The sequence below is a fragment of the Euprymna scolopes genome, chromosome 20, assembly GCF_053919585.1.
Source record: "Euprymna scolopes isolate OS-2025 chromosome 20, ASM5391958v1, whole genome shotgun sequence".
In the NCBI taxonomy this organism is placed as follows: Eukaryota; Metazoa; Mollusca; class Cephalopoda; order Sepiida; family Sepiolidae; genus Euprymna; species Euprymna scolopes.
Window position 1 is genome coordinate 70234059 of NC_136501.1, and position 20900 is coordinate 70254958.

The 20900-nt window shown below is 30.9% G+C and overlaps 1 pseudogene; it reads left to right on the top strand.

Annotated features, from left to right (window-relative positions):
• Positions 1 to 8513: 8513 nt before the first annotated feature.
• Positions 8514 to 8611, top strand: LOC145241873 (U2 spliceosomal RNA; annotated as a pseudogene).
• The last annotated feature ends 12289 nt before the right edge of the window (positions 8612 to 20900 follow it).

Here is a 20900-nt window from a genome sequence, read left to right on the forward strand (position 1 = left end):
GATCTGAAATGGGCACATACATCAAATCTGTTGTTAGGGACGCTGGGAAAATATTGGGATCCTTCTACCGCTCCAGAAGATGTCTCACTACTGATGCAATTCTCTATTTGTATAAACCCAAGTACGTCCAAGGATGGAGTACTGCTGCCACATCTGGGCAGGAGCTGCTAAATATTTCCTATCCTGCCTTGGCAGAGTACAAAATAGACTTCGTGGTTAAGTGAGGGATGCCCTTTTCTCTTCCCTGCAACGTCTCTCCCACAGAATTGACGTTGCGTCTTTGTTTTATCGTTATTTCCATGGCAAGTGCTCGTGTGAGCTCCAATTCCTCGCCCCCCCCCCCCTCGCCAATCTTTCACGAGAAACACCCGTCTGGCTGAAACTACTGCCAATACTTTTCTCTACTCTCTATCTGTGCATAAATCCAAACGTAGGTTCCATGAGTAAAGCTTCTTTTTTAGAACTGCACGCCAGTGGAACTCTCTGCCGCTTGCCTGTTTCCCACCAGACTACAACTTGGACGTCTTCAAGTCCAACATAAAAAAAACTCCTGACAAACCGCCCACTTAAGTAATACACTCTATCAAAACCCCAAATACTAATGATTACTACAATATTACCTCATTGATTACTGTACACGTAATATCCCTTATCCCTGAGTGGCCTTCGGGCCTTGATAAGCGGTGCCTCCCATGTAAATAAGCCACTCGGGGATAAGAGTTATTGCCTGTACAGTAATCAATGGGATTGTATCGTAGTAATCATTAGTATTGGAGTTTTGCTAAAGTGTCTTACTTAAGTGAACGGTTCATCACGAATTTGTTTATGCTGGACTTGAAGACATTCAAGTTGTAGTCAGGTGGGAAGAAGGCAAACGATAGAGAGTTCTACAGGTGTGCACTTTAAGAAAGAACCTTTGTTCATGGAATCTACGTTTTGATTTAGCCACAGATAAAGAGTGGGGTTTCATCTAGACAGGTGTTTAGCGTGAAGGATTGGCTAGGACGTACTAGAGATTAGAGCTCAGACGAGCATCTGTCATGGAAATAACGATAAAACAAAGATAGGCTCGCAACATCTCTTCTGTGGGAGAAAGGTCAGAAAGAAGCGAAAATGGCATCCCCCACTAAGCGTGAAGTCTATTATGTAATCTCTCAATGCAGGATAGGATTTTTTAGCAGCTCCTGCTCAGATATGGCAGCAGTTCTCCATCCTTGTACGTACTTGGCTTTTATCTAGATAGATAATTGCATCAGTAGTGAGATATCTTCTGGAGCGGTAGAAGAAACCAACCATTTTCCCAGCCATCTTAGCAACATACTTGCTGTACGTGTTCCACTTCAGGTCAGGAGTAAATGTCAAACCCAGAAGCATTTCAAAAATCCGAACCTCCACAAGATGAGAGGTATTCATTTCAATTAATGCCAGATGTGGATCAGAGAGTTGATGATGTAAAGATAGAAGCTTGATTGATGCATCAAAAGTAATCAGCCACCTCTTCTCCGCCTTTACCAACTTTATCTCTAAGAGGAGAGAGAATCAGAGGTAACTTTGTCATGTTAGGGCTTTGATGTGTTGCCATAGATGGTCGTCTCATCAGCATAGATTTTTGTAACTTTTATAGAAAGTTGTTTTATTTTTATTCGGGTTCCTTTTTTATTAAAATTGTTAAATACAAAAGCTTCGGCAAAAATATCATCCAAACATTCTCACGTATATATCATCTAACTTGAGTAACATTAAAAAATGTCTATGTTGGATTTAAGAACCTGATTCAATCACCTTTCTAAGAATTGGAGAAAGTCTTTCCGTAAGCAAGTTAGGTTCGATTATATTATGCGCGTATTCATACAATTTTTTATAAAACTATGCATTTTTATATAAGTATTTATGAGATGCCTGAGACATATGAAACACAGTGCCACATTTTTTTGTTTCAATAATTTAACAGAGTGTGTATTAAAATATTAAAACATATTTTTCTGTAATACCAATTATTACCTATAATAAAATCATTATATTAGAGAAAGGTACAAGGGTCATATTTAAATATTGTAGATAAATGGACCGTTGTCACATTTCCTTTAATAATTTCTCATCAACGACAAAGGTATCATCCATTCTATACGACCGTTAGTTATTTTAAATGATTTTCAGCTTAAATATGCATAACAGGCTAGGTCGATTTTTAACTTAAAAAAACTCAAATGGGGCAAGAGAGAAGGTTGCCTAAATATATGGGGATTACAAATATAAAAAATACAATTGCTGTTCGATGAACATTTGATTTAAAAAATGTCTACTTTGATATACGGAGAACTCCCCTATCTTTTTTAAGATTAATACGAGAAACTATTTAGTATTTTGCGGTTTTCGTACTAAAATGGAGTATATTTATTTATTTAAAAGAATTATAGAATTACGTATGAGGTAAATATTAAAAAAAATTAAATACCCCGTACAATAACATTTCTGAAATGCTGCATTTTACTTTATTGAGCTTTAAAAAATGGAATGTTCTGTTATTAATGGAAAAAAAAGTTTTAATTCTGTTTCGAAAAACAGTTTTAAGATAAAATATTGCTCATATTGTTTGCTATTATGGGGTTTCTACGTTTCTGACCCCTCAAAAAAAACAATAAAACTAAACAATAGCAAAGTAGAAAATCTAACTATTTTTGCTCAATCATAACAAAATTCATTTTAAAAATATATAATTCCTGATTGTGGAATGTATTATATATTTTAATTTCAAACAAGCTAACTGCATTATACCTCGACAATAAATCTAACCAGGTTGTGATGTATTCTGTAAATTCTGAGTGATAAATACTTCTGGTCCATAAACACATTAATCCGATGGTCAAAGGTCCGATCATCCATGCTGCATATTTAATATCTATCCAAACAACATACTCTAAACGTAGTCTTTGTTCAACATTCAGATCACTGTTTTCAGTTAGAATAGAGGAATACTTGTTTATAAAAAGTCAACTTGAGGAAAATGATGGCCATTGTTGCCGTACAATTTTCCGAGTGTCCCACTGAATGTCGTTGGATTACATGCAATCCCATCAATGGATTAAAATAACGCCTTTAAGAGAAATCTCATTCTGGTGTAGGGGATAACCAATAGTATGCTTTTTCTTATTTAGTTTATTCTCTAAGGATGCATCCAGTCCCGATCTATATCCAGTAGTTGTGATTGTGTTATGGAAAAGTACAGCTTTTAACGTATCCTTACTGTTGTAAAACATTGATTACTGCATCTGATAGACCGGCACCAGTTGCACCAACAGTAACTCTATGTGGGAGATAATCTCCCTTACTTCTTAAAGTAAACCAACAATGCAACAACTAGTTGAAAGTATTCATGTGTAGCCTATTCAAGAATTCGCTAAGCTGCTCCTGATTTAAAACATATCACATTATTAGATATTAGCTCATTTAATCAATAGCCTCTGATTCTTGACCATCGCCTTTTACAGCATTTTGTAACTGAAAAACATCTTGATTTTGCCCCTTCGATATATATTTATTGCAATATATCATTTAGTTTATTGATGAATAAATGTCATCATACTATGGCGGTTTAATTGCCACAACAAATAATGGTTGTAAAGCATTAGCCATCGATTGGAGATCACTTGTTTAACTTGGCGGCAAGTTGTCTCATTTTGATTAGACAAATCTGACCTCCATTTTCTAGCTTCCTTTTTTATTTAGGATAGGAATTATCCCCCTGTCTACTAGCTTCTCAGAAAGATTTGGGAAATTTTTCCGAACATTTTTGTCAGACATACATGGAGAGATTTCATTTAGACTACCACACGAGCTGTGGAATTTTGTTTCATGGCCAACTCCTGAATTTATTTATCATCCGCTCTAGAAAAATCTCTGAGAAAATTGTTAAACTATATTATTTGGTCTGAGTTTATGCCCTGAAACAATTCAAACAAAAAAGCACATGAGATAAACTTCTAATCTGGTAATCAATGATATTCTACAATGCTTGCAAGATATAAAAGTTTTTCCTTTTTATATCTCGATAACTTTTAAAACTTTTAATCTAAAACCCTTGCAGCAATATATAGTCGACCATGACTTTTTGGTTTAGCAGTATAATTTTCAACAATTTCTACCATTATCACATAACGGCTATTGTGTCTGCCCTTTTTTCATGAAGATGCCGAGGACAACCCGAATGGTTGCTGGAAACACAATCAGGCGACTAAGTTGATGTTGATCTTCATCACCAGCAAGTAAACTATCACGAAAATTTAAGTACTTTTCAGCTCGAAGCTTTTCATATTACAAAACTGTAATCATTCAGCTTCTATTCTGCAACATGCATCTACCAGGAATTGCTGAAAAATTTTCCTTCCACACAAGACATACTTCTCTTATCTGCACTTTATATGGAAAAAGTGAAACTGCATGTCCGTAATTTGGCAATCATTTTTGTTTTGGAAATATATGTGGAAGCCATCTGTTTTCTATACAAACAAATAGTCAATACATAAAAGTAGCATCAGATCGATTTAACTGCGAAATTCTATCAATCACCCTCTTATTTCAACGGAAATAGGAAACATGTCAGTTTTTTCCAGGATGAGTTTACATTAAACTTTCAACTTCAATCGTTGATACTCATTTAAAACGCTACTAATCTTTTCCCTGAATTAAAAATTTCTTAACATAAATGCCTCTTTATTGGACTTACTCTAATGTGTCTTTAATGTATTTATGTAATGGTTATTTTCATTTAATCAAACTGTATTAGAGTAAAGACTTCTCTCGATCTCAGTTGAGCTTAATAAGCATGTCAAAATATATTTGACATACTTGTTATTATGTGTTTTTCATCTTTTGTGGCAGAGTGATCTAAGTTTATAACAGTTTTTACTTTGGATCCTAAAAGGCGAATTCCAACCTTGGACAGATGTATCTTTGTAATGCAACTGGTAATGACATAGGCTCCTTAACCTACGAGACAAAGTTTTTTGCGAGATATAGCCTGCCCAGTAAACAGATCATGTAAAACATGGGTCAGAAATCAAAGTGGATATAAGGGGTTCTCCATTTCCAGTGCACCATCTTTTTGATTCAACTTTAATTTTTTGTATGCACCACACTGGCAAACCTGAAACATTAGACCTATTGCAACTTTTTCATACAAGCTATTATTGTTATATTGTAATGCAGAACTATAAGCAGTTATAATTCGTGAATTCTTTAATTTTAAAATTTGTTTCTAAGTCTAATTGTCTCCCTTCTTGGGACAGATTTCGTCCTACAAACATATGTTACGATCCTTACTACTGACGCCTTTCTTTACGCTTAGTGAAAGATTCATTTTGAAGGGGCTCTGTTTCGTACTGTGTTTGTCTATATAGCCGCCCATCCCTGAAATAACAATTTTCGTTTAGAGTTCTCATATTGGTGTGGCATTCTCTGCCGATGCCTTTGCAATAAGAGTCGTTTTGTTATTCATATAAATTTGCGGACTGGCGACGAAGCCTCAATCATTGGGTATGTAGAGTTTTTGCAATAGTGTTACTTTTCTTGCAATTCATAATACCTACGGAAATAGAATAATTTTAAAATAATCAGTGTATTTTTATGATTTTTCTATGTAAACAAGTAAGACATAATAAAATGACTGAAATGAAATGAAATATTTGAAAGAGAAAGTCGACATAATTAATGCTGGAATGTGGCATGTTTAATAATGGTGTAACTGAGATTAAATCAGCAAATAAATAATTCATTACACCTACTTTTTTCTCATAAAAACACTTTTAATATTATTGAAAAGGTTTAATATTATAAATAATTTGCAGTTCTTTAAAAATTATTTTACACACAGTCAAATAACCGGACTGAATCCTGTGAGTTTATGTTTATTAGGTATATGTTCGTAAAATTTAGTGAAAATCATGAGTGTAAGAGGATAAAAATAATGGAAGAGTGAAAAAGGAGATCATCATAAAAATGATATTTGTGAGAAATGGTTGCATAGTACACATTTAATTGAAGTTAATAAATCTGTTAAATGTTGTATCTTTATAATATATCGTCTTGTTTTATTTCAATGAGATCTTTTAAAAACGTGAAGTATATTATATTTTTAAGTTCGATAATTAACTCTGATTGCATTTGTAAAAACTTGACAAATTGCACTTCATTCAATGTACTTTTTTTATTTAGAAGCTTGATTATAAGTCTTTAGGGGACCACCATTTTTAATCGTTCTTACTCGACAGCTTTAATAACACTTTTTAAATGATGATGATGATGATGATGATGATGATGATGATGATGATGATGATGATGATAAAGACGTCGACGACGACGACTTTAAGAACAGTAAATATACAAAATGATTCACCCAGGTTTGGGCTAATTCAGTTCGGTTGCCACTTAGATACATTTATTTGTTGTATATTTATAGTTTAATCAGTTTATTTTGTTCGCCTTTGCACTTTTAATATTTATTTAATAACATTAATTTATGCATATAAAATACTTTTGGTGCCGTTGGCGACTCTATCGAACACTTATATCCAAACAAATATTCACAAAAAGAAAATAGAGTAAGAAAACTACGAACGTGCTACTTTTAGATAGGTATTAAATGTTAAGTTCAAATTTTACGGTATTTTTTTGTAATTGTAAGGTGAAAGTACATAATAATTATAAAACACCTCCTGACTATGTAAAAAATGGCTTTCTAAATAATTACGCTATTATTCGAGCACGGTCTGTATTCTGCGTGAGTACACAAAAATATAATTAGATTGATGTAAAGAAAAAAGATTACGTCTTTAACTGTTTTCTCTTATATATATATATATATATATATATATATATATATATATATGCGCATTTAATTATTCATTATATATATATATATATATATATATATATATATATATATCTTGTATATTTTAATATCAACATCAGAACTGGAAATGTTGTATTCATCAACTGTCATTTTATTTTTTTACATTGCCATGTTCGGTTCCCAATAAAATATGAATTATCACATCATAAAGTACTGCCCGTATTCATTTATATGAGAAAACAAGTTCTTGCCCATTTCTCAGACATCACTTTTTGAACATTATACTTCTCTATTTTTTCGCCTTCTTTTTGTACTATAATGAACCTACTCACGGGTAATGTAAGGTTAAAATATTATAGACATTTCTTTAAAAAGAGCAGTTATCAAGAACTAGTTTACGTTAGACAACGATTATGTTCTTGTAAGCAGGGTAACAACTCTAGGCTACTGTGTTACAAAACCGAGAAATTCTGCGAAATAAACTGCCCTCACGGGATTTCGTTAGTTTTCCATTTTATTTTATCTCGTTTCTAATTCGTATTGATCTTCCTATCCCTCGTGTTTTTTTTTTCTGGTTTCACCAATTTCTCTTCTATCAAATTATGGTATCTCCTATCTTCCTCTTCCACCGTCGTCTGTGCCTATATTTATAATAATATATAGTTCAAACATGTTTACACTTTGTATACCCATGCAACACTCTGTTGTTTTGCTCGTCTTTTCTTTCCTTTCTCTTGTTTTACTACTTTTACATTTATGACCTTCTTTTTTCCGATTCTTTCATACTTAACTTCCTCTGATATTGTCTGTCTTTTCATGCCCCCCTTCTTATTCTTCCCTCGTCATGTATTCATTTTGTATTTCTGGTGTTCGGACTGGATGTTACAGTTTCTTTTTATTTTTCCTCGTTCTGTGATCATTCTTCATTATTATTATTATTATTATTATTATTATTATTATTATTATTATTATTATTATTATTATTATCAATATTGTTAGTATTATCATCATTATCATTATTATTATTATTATTATTATTATTATTATTATTATTATTATTATTATTAATATTAATATTGTTTACTGAGAGTAGTCGCACAAGCTATCATACAAGATTCCCCATTAAAAATAATTTGTAGTGCTCTCTGGTGTCTGCGTGAGAACAAGTCTCCGCAGATTTCGAGTAATCTCCACCTCATTCGATAACATTCGAAGATTAATATGCGATATACTAACAGAAGCATACGTGTCATTCCTCATTGGCAGGGACCATTAACCTTTACTGGAATGTTGATGGTAATAAGCCTCCCGAATATCCCAGTCCTGTTGGCACTCATCCAACGGAGGTCTGGTTAGAGATGATTCTCCTCAGTTAATCTATCCTTTTTGATCATTTTTTGGTTCGATATACAGAAAAAAGGAAGACATTCCTGGGCGCAGGCGAGATAATCTTACAATTATACAATTTCATTTTATTTCAGTTTCAGCTGCATTATTATTATCATCATTATATTATTACGCTTATCGCTCCGTCCGTTATCATGCTGTTCATCCCTAGAAAAGGAAAGTGGAATATTCCAAAAAGTGGAATATTCCACATAAAAAAAAAATCATGTCACGATAAAAAAAATGGTGTCGCTGTTGAGACAAAGCTAATAAAAATGGTTTGTCTTTCTTGGCCTTTTGGCTAAGATCAAAGTGTAGTATCTGTCCATCAGGTCCTACATTTCAATTTCTTCTCTCTCAGTGGAAGAGAAATCCTTTACGGCTAAGACAAGTTTTTCTCCGCGTTAAAAAACTACACTGGTGTCTAAATCTGTGCCATGGGGAGGCATTGTGAAGAGGTACTATATTCAATGTAACAAAGTTTTAATATTACAAAAGTAAGTAGAAAAAGTTATTTCTGATTTAATTACAAAATGCCCTGGAAATGTCACTTCTGATTAATTATATAATGCGCTGGAAAATGTCCATTCTGATTATTTTTTGTTTACTTGCCTTCCCACAAGGGCAGAATTAGACAAGAGGTCGGTTATAAATTTAAGGAGAAACCAGCTCCCCAAAAGGGGCACTCTGGTCAATAACAAAAATAAAAATTGTATCAGTAATGAAAGATTTCTCCTCCATTAACCAAGACCAAAAATAGGGGGGATTTAAGTCACTGGAATGCTGAAACTGATACTACACCCAGAAATTCATGTTGAAGCAATGGTTGTCTAATCTCTAACTGTGTTAATGTTTTTATGTATTACTTTCAAAATATGTTTATGTATTACTTTCGAAATGCTTGTATGTATTACTTTCGAAAAGCTGCTGAAACAGTTTATTATTTAAACATTACTTTATTTCAAATATATTGTAAGCAGTGGGTTACGGGATATGAAGTTAGTCCCGGAAATTACTCAAACTGTTTACGATTTAAACATTATTTATTCCATGTATATTTTTAACAGTGGGATGGGGGATATTAAATCAGTCCCGCAAATGTGTGAAACCGTTTACGCATTACACATTACTTTATTTAATGTATATTTTTAACATTGGGTTGGGAAATAGGAATTCGGTTTCGGAAATGGCTGCAGCCATTTCTGTTTTGGACATTACTTTATTTAATGTATATTTTTAACAGTACGATGGCAGATAAAATGTCGATCCCGGAAATGGCTGAAAAAGTTTACTATTTATACATTACTTTATTTCATGTATATTTTCCACAGTGGGTTGGGGATAATAAGCCAGTTCCAGAAATGGCTGAAAAGTTTACTATTTAGACATGACATTATTTAATGTATATTTTAGCAGTGGGTTGGGGATATAAAGTCAGTGCCGGAAATGACTGAAACAGTTTAAGATTAAAACATTACTTTATTTAATGTATATTTTCAACAGTGGGGTGGCGGATATGAAGTAAGTCCCAGGACTGAATGAGATGTGCAAATATATACTATAAGAATGCGTCGCCCAGTATTCAATGAGATAAGTGGAAAACATATAGTAGCAAAATGTCCAGCATCGCCCGGGATCGAATGAGGTAGGTGAATGATATATATTAGCAGAATATGCGGTGTCACCCGGGATTGGAAAAGATAGATGAAACATATACACTATGAGAATACTCGGAATTGATCGATTTGTTTGTAATGAAATAATCCACCCAGGCAATATATCAAAGCTATTATTTAAGTAAAGAGAAGCGACATAGTGGGTTAAAGTTATGAAAATGATTGTCAAAATTAGTAACATATCCAAGAATTATGAAAAATGATGAAATGTGAGTTACTTGATGGGTGTGTTTGTAATGATATAATAAGCCCAGACAATATATCAAATGTGTTATATAAGTAGGAGGGAGAGACATAATGTGGGTTTTTTAATTATAAAAATTGTTGTCGAAATTAGTAACATATCCAGGATTATGAACAACGATTAAATGTGAGTTCATCGATTTTGTGTTTATAATAAAATAATCAGCCCAGGAAATATATCAAAGTAATTATGTCAGTAAGAGAGGACAATAAGCATGGTTTAAATTATGAGCAATAATTGTCGAAATTAGTAACATATCCAAGAATTATGAAAAAGGTAATATGTTATTTAATGCATTAGTGTGTTTGTAATTAAATAATCAGACCAGAACATATTAAAGTTATTATTTTAGTAAGTGGGGTGATGATGTGGGTTAAAATGATGAAAAATGAGTGTCGGCATGAGTAACATATCCAAGAATTATGAAAAATGGCAAAATGTGTGTTAATTGATTACTGTGTTTGAAATGAAATAATCATCCCAGATAATATATCAAAGCTATTATTTGAGTAGTAGAGGGTTGGTAATGTGGGTTAAAATATCAAACATAATTGTCGAAATGAGTAACATATCCAAAAATTAAGAAACATCATGAAGTGTGAGTTAATTGATCGTTGTATTTTTTATGAAATAATCAGCCCAGACCATATATCAAAGTATTTTTTTTTTACAAGAGTGGTCAACGGGGATGGTTTAATTATTGTTGGAATTAGTAACATATCCAAGAATTACGGAAAAGGACGAAATGTGATTTAATTGATTTGTGATTTTATAATAAAATAATCGGCCTAGACAATATATCAAAGTTATTATACAAGTAAAGGAAAGGAGATAAGGAGGGCTTACATTATGAAAAATTAGTAACATATCCAATAATTACGAAAAAATGATGAAATATTAGATAATTGATTGGAGTGTTTGCAAGGATATAATCATCCCAGACAATATATCAAAGTTATTATTTTGTAAAGAGGGAAGGGCGAAAATGTGGGTTAAAATTATGAAATATGGTTGTCGAAATAAGTAACATATCCAAGAATTGTGAAAAATGATTAAATGTGATTTCATGCATTAGTGTGTTTGTAATAAAATAATAAGCCCAGACAATATTTCAAAGTTATTATTTTATTAAGGAGGGGCCGATAATGTGGGGACACATTATGAAAAATGATTGCCGATATTAGTAACATACCCAAGAATTATGAAAAAATGATAAAATCCAGGTTAATTGATTAGTGTTTGTAATGAAATAATCATCCCAGCAAATGTATCAAAGTTATTATTTAAGTACAGTTGGGCGTCAACGTTGGTTTAAATCATAACAAAAATATTGTCGAAATTAGTAACATATCCAAGAATTACGAAAAGTGATGAAATGTGAATTGATTGATGGGTGTGTTTGTAATGAAATAATCAGCCTAGACAATATATCAAAAATTATTATTTTAGTAAGGTGTGCGATATGGTGAGTTTAAATGATGAAAAGTTGTCAAAATTAGTACCATATCCAAGAATTGTTAAAAATGAGGAAATGTGAGTTAATTGACAGTTGTGTTATTTTTATAAAATAATCAGCCAATACAATAGATATAAGTTAATATTTTAGTAAAGAGAGGGGCGATAATGTGGTGTGAAATTATGAAAAATTATTGTCGAACATAGTAACATATTCAATAATTATGAAAAATGAGAAAATGTGAGTTAATTGATCGGTGTGTTTGTAATGAAATATTCAACCCAGGACATATATCAAAGTTATTATTTTAGTAAGGGGGTGATACAGTTTTAATAAAAAGTAGAATAATATGATACGTCTTCATTCATGCTGAACAGAACGCATACAGCATGGCCAGCAACAATATATTACATATGAAAAATGCTGCTGTGGAATTTCCACAGGTCCCGCTAATTATTATTATTATTATTATTATTATTATTATTATTATTATTATCAATCTTATTATTATTGTTGTTGTTGCTGTTATTGTTTAACAACTGTCTCAAATTTCGCTTGTTACATCGTTCTAACCTCCACTAATGCCCAACATTTTATATGTTTTTATATTATCATATATTTTTATATTTTGTCGCTGTCCTCTACTTCTTTTTCTAGTTTATTTTTCTCCGTCTCATCCTATAAGTTCAACTTTTTCCTCTTGTCTACTTTTTTTTATTATTAATGTTTCAATTTCCCCTCGCTAATTAAATAAGCTTAATTCATTCTTTTCTTTTTTTCTTGTCATCTTTTGTATTTTTTCGAAATTCCTTCATTGCCATTTTCAAAAATATCTTTTAAATACTAATAAATTACATTCTACAATAAAACACTTATTTCATTGCATATGATTCTATTTTATTTTCCCTAATTCACTTACTTGTATGGAAATTCGATCATAACGCACAATTCACTAAATTAAGGCAAAACACAACTTAGATTAGCCAAGCTAATAAATAAAAAAAGCTAGATTTTAGTTGCAATATGCAAATAAGCGAATTCGCTCTCCTGTCGCATCTTAGTTCGTTTTTCCGAACGCAAAAGAGTCGCATATATCCCAAACCCCGACGACGCCTTTCGAATAATGGCGTTTAATGATGAACTTTCTTTTGAGTCTAATTCTCGTCACGTTCACCATAACATACTCGATTAATCTCCCTTCACCGCCCAGTATACAGTCACACACTCGTTAAACTGCATGGTAAATCAATTAAAAAATAAAAACAAGAATACACGATTTTCAGTCGGTCTACATTCGATTATGCACATTTAATATCGAGAAAAAAACATGTTTTAATAAAGATAAAAAAGATAGAAAATACAGACAAAGAATGAATACCTTCCGTTAATGGAATCAATAAAATGCGAAAATATACTTACACTTTTTACGAGGTCTTTGAGAATTACCTATTGACATACTCCGACAATTTCCCGGATATTGATAATATCTGAAAAATGATCGTAAATTTTATGATTGACTTCAGTTGTGAGTGCGATGATAATTGTGAAAATACAGTTATATGCATACACTACAATTCAATTATCTATTTAATTTGTGTTTCCTGTAGCATTTGATAGTTGTAGAAAGTTTATTTGGTTTACATGTCACTGCTATTCTCTGCTCCTTGTTAGCGTTTTTAATTGTTTGTCTCATGACAGAAACTGTTTTCAACGTAAACAAATGGCGCATCAAAATGTAAAATCTCAAGTAAAAATTTGTATGTCTTAATTTGAGCATAAATGCACGAAAAAATAATTCACTTATTCACCTACTTATAGATAAAGTCAAATATATAAATATAATTTTGATTTGGTCTAACATCTACTTTCGATCCGACTCATATATTCCGTAATGAAACGATCCCATGACGTTCAAATTTTTACGTGTTACAGATTTTTGTGTGTGTTTTTAAGAAAATCTAATTTTATTGAGGATCCAAATAATAATTTTGGGTAATTTACTTAAGATAAGTGAAGAAGCTTTTGATGGCTTTAAGCAACATAGCCAAAATTCAAGTTTTACTTTCTAAAATTCAACATAACATATTGTATGGCGTTTTTTAATTTTTTAGATGAGGATTGCTGGTTTGTATTATTATGTCGCGGACTACTGTTCTTATCTTGGGTATGATTTTCACAACGTTTCGATCGGCATAACCTCCGAACTTCTTCAAACATACTGTACTAAATATGCACCCTGGATCAAGCGTCTAAGATTTAAGGCGTGTTCTCGTCAGCAAATATGAATAGTAGACACAACCATAGCTGGAGGATTTTAACTTATAACATTTGCAGATTAATCCTCTTATCATCTTACTAACACATATATCTAAATCAAGCTTATTGACAGGGGAACCAGAGCTGGTACAAATAGTTTGCGTTTTTTTGTTGTTGTGATTGTTGTAGTTCAAATCAAGTAATTATTTACAACATATGCTGATCAATTCACGAGATTGACAATTACTTTTGTAAATCTAAAATTATTCATCGTATACAATAATAAGAAATGTTTACAAAACCGTCTATCCATTATAAAAATCCACAAAGAGACAACACAAACGTGCTTTGAATTTTAGAGTCGACTATGCATAACTACACACATAACTTTCGTTACTTTTCGTAATTCACATTGTATTACCTTAACCATGTTTTATAATTACATACACCATTAAAACAGTTTAGAACAAAGATCGCTTCGTAAAGTAAGTTCTCTAAATTAGTAGGAGTTGTTTGAATTAGTAGGATTTGTCAAAAATCGCTGGGCATGAAAAATGAAGTGCTCTTAAAAACTATATTTAACCTTACTCAAATGTCGAGTATCGTTGCATGTGCAATAAACTATAAACCATTGATTTACATGGAATTATTTGAAACACTGAACAAAATTTATTCTCACTTTCGTAAACAATATTTTAATGGTGTCTATGCCCTCTCAAAGACTCAGGGAAGCAGCCGGGTTAGTCACGGTAAATGTTTTTTCTTTGCTTGATGCCTTCTTAAAAGGAGTTGATATCCAGTACATCAAGTGAAATAAACAGTAGCTCTTAAATATTACATAAGTTTGCCCCTTGAAAACACGTTTATAATTTTAACTGAATATAGATGAAGTAAAAATCTAAAGTTATTCTGGTATTTATGGAAATTCCTCTGAGGATTTTTCATCCGTCATAAATAAAGCACATATTAGAATATATTAATTCCCGTTGAGAATAAATATCAAAAGAATGAAAGATATACACAATATAAAGATAAATGTATCCATCGGCTTTTTTTTTAAATTAGAAGTAGGTTGCTTTCGTATTATGATTAAATATCTTCATCATTGATAGTGTTAGATCGTCAAATTCTCACAAAAACTGTAATAAACGCTGACAGGAAAATATCATTTGGAAATACGAACACTTGAATCCGCGTAATCAAAGTATTTTCATTTTTTTAATGTTGAAAATACTATATCAATCTTAAATGTGACAAGCGAAATACACGTTATTTATCCAAACACGACCGATTTGTAAAGATGGCCGCGTAAACCTTATGGTGAAAACTTCATTTCAATAGTGTATGTAATTAAGTTATGTTGACCGCTCGCCCCGTAACACATGTAAACTCAACTTTTCTTAAGAAGGTGTTCATATCAAACAAAACCCTGGTCATCAACAACCAGATGTTATGCATTGCTGAAACAAAATCATGAACTTAAGAAGAACAGTGCGTCTTGTAAGTTTCTGAGTGTTTTAATAATGTTTAATGGTAATCGTACAAAAACTACAGAGCAACGAGTAAACCAACAGAGTTTTGAAACCGAGACTATGGTTTATGTAAATAAAGTGTGAAGATTTAAGATAACAAATAAAGAAATGTACAATATTTGAAAAAAATAAGAAACTATTTAACAAAAAATAACTGATATTAGCTTTAAGATTTCAATTCATCAGCCATTTTCATTTCTGTCCGGTGATTTTGTTCGGTATGAAAATAGAGCCCACTTAAAATGATGAGATGCACTGTCTTAACGCCTAAAATACCGTTCAATAGCACATATTCCATACATTGTTGGAATCTGCTGAACGGTTTACTTACAAAATATGAGGTAAAAACATAAATCAGTCCTGAGGCTACCTATCCCTGCTTATAGATGTGTGGAAGGGACAGAGTCATATTTTTGCTTATATTTTGTATATTTTCAAGTCCGTTGATGTTAAGGTAAAACGTATAATCCATCTTATTATATTAACACGAGTATCGAGGGGTAATGCTGGACAGCACACGCGCGCATACACACACGCACACACACACACACCCACACACGCATATATATATATATATATATATATATATATATATATATATATATATATTTACTCTAAAAAAATTGGTCGTTAGAATTCCCTTAATATTTAGATCTTGACGCTTCTTTTCAATGGCTAAAAGTAGATTAAATTGAGAGGTATGCCTACCATTGAGTTTTTATTATACTGATATTGTATGTATATATATATATATATATATATATATATATATATATATATATATATACATACACACAACCTTTTACCGTTATGGATTGTATCGATCGTTTCAATTACATATGCATGTATTGTACTGTGATGATAGATGGTGATCGATGGCATCGATTATCATAAAAATTAGCAAAGTTATACATTTTTGTTCGAATGTTATCACTAAAGGCAACTAATCCATGATAAAATGGTATTTATAAAAGGAAGGTCGAAAACAAATTTGAATCTTTAAATTAAAAGAAATATTTTCTGGATGAAGTGTGTTTATTCATAAAACACAATTCATTACCAAACAATACGTTGTTACTTTGCAATTTCTTGTCGAGGTATTGCTAATAATTTTTTAACACCCGAATTCCCTATTGGGTGGCATTTTATAACATTTACAGTTGAACTTCATTATCTATCGTTACGTTGTTAGGACTGGAGGTCATCTTGGCAACCGTGGGAAAGTAACTAAGAAACAAATACACTTATTAACCAATCCATAATAACGTAACCGTGTACCATGAAAAATCCAGGGAATTGTATTGGTAAAACACGAAAGAAAAATTATATGGTTTGTCGTTGGGTTTATTTCTAAAATAAATACTTGTCAACCTAGTCGTTTTTCATTTCAATAAACCTTTTAAATAAGTTCATTAATGATGTACTTCTAATAATATACACTCAATCTTAAATTTAATATTGAAAACCAAAGGAATCAATTCATAGAGCTAAAGTGTCACTTCGCCATATGAATGTGTGCGTGTAAAATATTATTAAATATTGAAGTGTTTGTTTAGAAAAAACTCTGTTTATAATCTTCATATGACTAATCAATTCAAATGCAAGGCAGAATCGTGTTAACGAACCTGTTCTGATAATTTCGCCGAAATTAAACGTTTTATGCTTCGACATTATCTAACATGTGACGACTTAAAAAAAAGAATTAGCGTTTAATAACCATATAGAGGAAATGTATTTTACAAAATATTCCGAGCATGAATATGAGACAGAGTTGTATACATACATACATATATATATATACATATATATATATATATATATATATATATATATATATATATATATAACCAACATTCGAAGGAAGACGCGCCAAGCCTTATGATCGCAATAACACGTTCAAAAATATGAAAAATAACCTACATTTCCTGATAAAGATTCTATTATTAATCAAACTATCGTTAATGAATACGTTTATTTATTGAAAGAGCTTCTGCATTTGTTTGACTTTAAGCCGTTATTTTTAGTTTGTTTTGTATTCCATATCAACAATGCTTACCATAAAAGGGTGAACATTATATTACTTAACACATACACGCACGCCGGTGCTTTCAACTGGATCGGACATTTATATACTAATCCTCATCGTTACAAAAATTTGAAAAGAATACGTTCCAAACATTAGCATTGCAATGGCAGGTACAAAAAACTGATTTTCCTAGTTAAGATTCGCTTATGAATCGAAATATAAAATTAAATTTTAATAAGAAAATGTGTTTATTTATTGGAGAAGATTCTGAACTTGTTTGGCTTAAACCATTATTATTTTTTATTATTTTGTGTGAATATATATATATATATATATATATATATATATATATATATATATATAATAAGGAATAGGGCCCTGAAACATCCTGTAGATCATACTTTCCAAAATAATAAATAAATAAAATATTATTTGTTTAAGTTCAAATAAAAATACATGCATTTTTATAAGAAACAAGCTCTCCAGGATGCAGACGCTAAGTTAACCGTATTATTATCGTTTTAAAAAATCAACAAATTTACATAATATTAAGTACAATTAATGTGAATGGCGCAGTTGCTATGCAAATGAGAATTCTTAAATAGAAGAAGCGTTGTCTGAAAAGAAAATATTCTGTTCACATTTTATTTTAATCGATATCGAGTACTTTATTCTTTGATAATAAAAATGTATATAATGTTAAAATGCATATTTCGTTTTTATTTGTGTAAAACCCTGAGAAAAGCAAAACTTCTTCCTTTTCCTGATTAAATTAAAATTAAATGTTCGTGTGTAAATGCTATAGGTTATATTATTTTACAAGTCAAATTAGGATATATGTAAACTCTCCAAGGATTTCTCTAAAATAAAAATGTGACATTAAAACTGTCATGGATTATAATTTAAAAATATTACCCGGGTTCTACATTACCAAGTCTGCTATACTCTTAACCTACAAACCACCAGCTAACACATTCGCGGGAAACTCCTCAAGCATGGGCAACGATAACGAAGGCAACAGTTTCTCCTGTCCACGGTTCGTTCTGAAACCTTCTCTTTTTAATAATATCAAATAAGTAAATGTATATAATATTTAAAAACCTGCATACATATCTATCTACCTATCTATCTATCTCTCTATCTATCTATCTATGTTGCTTTCTATCACTCACTCTCTGTCTCTCTCTATATATATATATATATATATATACATATATATATATATATATATATATATATATATATATATATATATATAATATGATAAGTTATAAAATATATCTGAAAATTAAGCTACACAGAATATTCCGCGTTTCATCCACGCTAGGATTTGTCAGGCATAAGATGTGTAACTTAATTGACAGATATATATATAATACCCCCTACCTAGCTTTACCTACGTATTGAGCACTCTTGAAGTAAATAAAGTTTGACAAGAAATTTATACTTTCGTATATTTATGTGATTAAATGAAGTAGTCATATATATATATATATATATATATATATATATATATATTTATATATATATATATATATAATTTAAAGGAGATTAGAACAACAGTATAAAGAGCTGAGTGTATTTTTATGTAATAGTGGAATTACTAGTTTAATTACAATACAGGAAAGAAAAAGTGCTCGTCGTAATTTAGATAAATAATAAGCTCGATAGTAAAATATCCTAGAGCTAATTCAATATTAAGTAATGTGAATGATAATTTAAAATTTAAAAATCAAATTATAATTAAATTAAAATTAAAATTTCATTTCATAAGAAGGAACAACAACTAAATCAATTATCTGTACGGTCGTTTCGGAAAACAGTGTTTTTATTGTGGTAGACATCAATTTACGGACAATAAGTATTACATATAGTTTTTTAATAAACAAGGTCTCCTCGTCAGCAAATTGTGAAGGGTTTTTATTAAATTTAAAAGACACCATAAATAAACCTAACATTAAAAGTAAGGCAGATGTATCTGAAAAAAAAAATGAAATAAAGTCTGGTTTTAAAATTGATAATAAAATTAATATGGGTTAGAGATAGAAAAGCAATATATAAAAATATAAAATTGAATTTAAATTTTAAATTTGGTGTTAGTGCAACATTACAAATATATACATGCATATATATGAAAAAATAGACACATACATACATATACATAGATATACAGATATATACATAAAAATAGGTACAAAAATTTACCTTTTAATTTTTCGCCATTTGAAATCAGGAACTATGGTTAAAATACTGATATAGATGTTTACTATAGCTTTTCACCTCATTGAATTATGAATTTTAAAAAGGGGACGCCCGTGCAATAAATTATTTCCGTTAGGGTACTTTTGATTTAAAGACGCTACGGTTTATAATTCGAATGTTGTTTGTATTATTCAAGGGTGGTAATTAGTCATATTTTCTTTAATTAAAGGGCGCAAGGGAGATAATTAGTCTAACTTAATTTATTAAAAAAATTGTAATCTATTTTTACTAATAAGTACTTTTTAATGATTTAAGGTGGTTTATATTATTGAATTTAAACCAACGTTTATGACTGCATGTGAATATTAGTTCCTGTCTTGAATTTAATAGGGTGGTCGCATTTTGTATATCTTCATATTTTAAAATTTTTAGGGTCCTTTTTGTACATAGTGCACAGAATTTATCTCCTGGTTTATATGGTTTGCAAGATTCAATAACTCGCCATTTCAAGTTGAAAGACATATTGCTATTTTTTAGTTGCCAAATATAGTTGGATAGAGTAGATTGGTTTGAAAGAGAGTTATTTTTAAAAGAATGTTTGTGCGTTGAAATTCTATGTTTTATTAGGCCAGACGTGGAACCAAAATATATCGCCTTTTGCTTATTGTGATAATTTTCTGTTCGGTCTAGTGTTGGATTATTATATGGCGGGTTGGTTTGTAATTGATCGGTAGATTGGTTTAAGTGGGTGTCATTATTTAATCTGGTAGTTGAGTTATGGCTGTTAATAGATTCATGTAGATTTGGCGTTTTTGATACTGTGCAGCTATAGATAACATTTTTAATTTTACATGAGCCTTGTAGCGGACATTTATTTTTTCTTCTACAGTTACAGTCTGATGTATTTTGTATAGTTGTATTTTGTAGTTTATTAATTTTCTTACTATTAGAGCTAATTATTTTTTGATGAAGGTAAGGCATAGTAGACTAAGAGACTTTGATTGTGTTCTTATTGAAAATTTTATTACATCTATGTGAGGCTTTAAAGTTCTTATCTAATATTTTTAAAAAAATCTCTAGCGTCTAGCGTAGCGTCTTTAAATCAAAAGTACGTTAACGGAAAAAATTTATTGCACGGGCGTCCACTTTTAAAAATTCATCATTCAATAAGGTGAAAAGCTATAGTAAACATCTATATGAGTATTTTAACCATAGTTCCTAATTTCAAAAGGCGAAAATTTAAAAGGTAAATTTTTGTACCTATATTTTAATGTA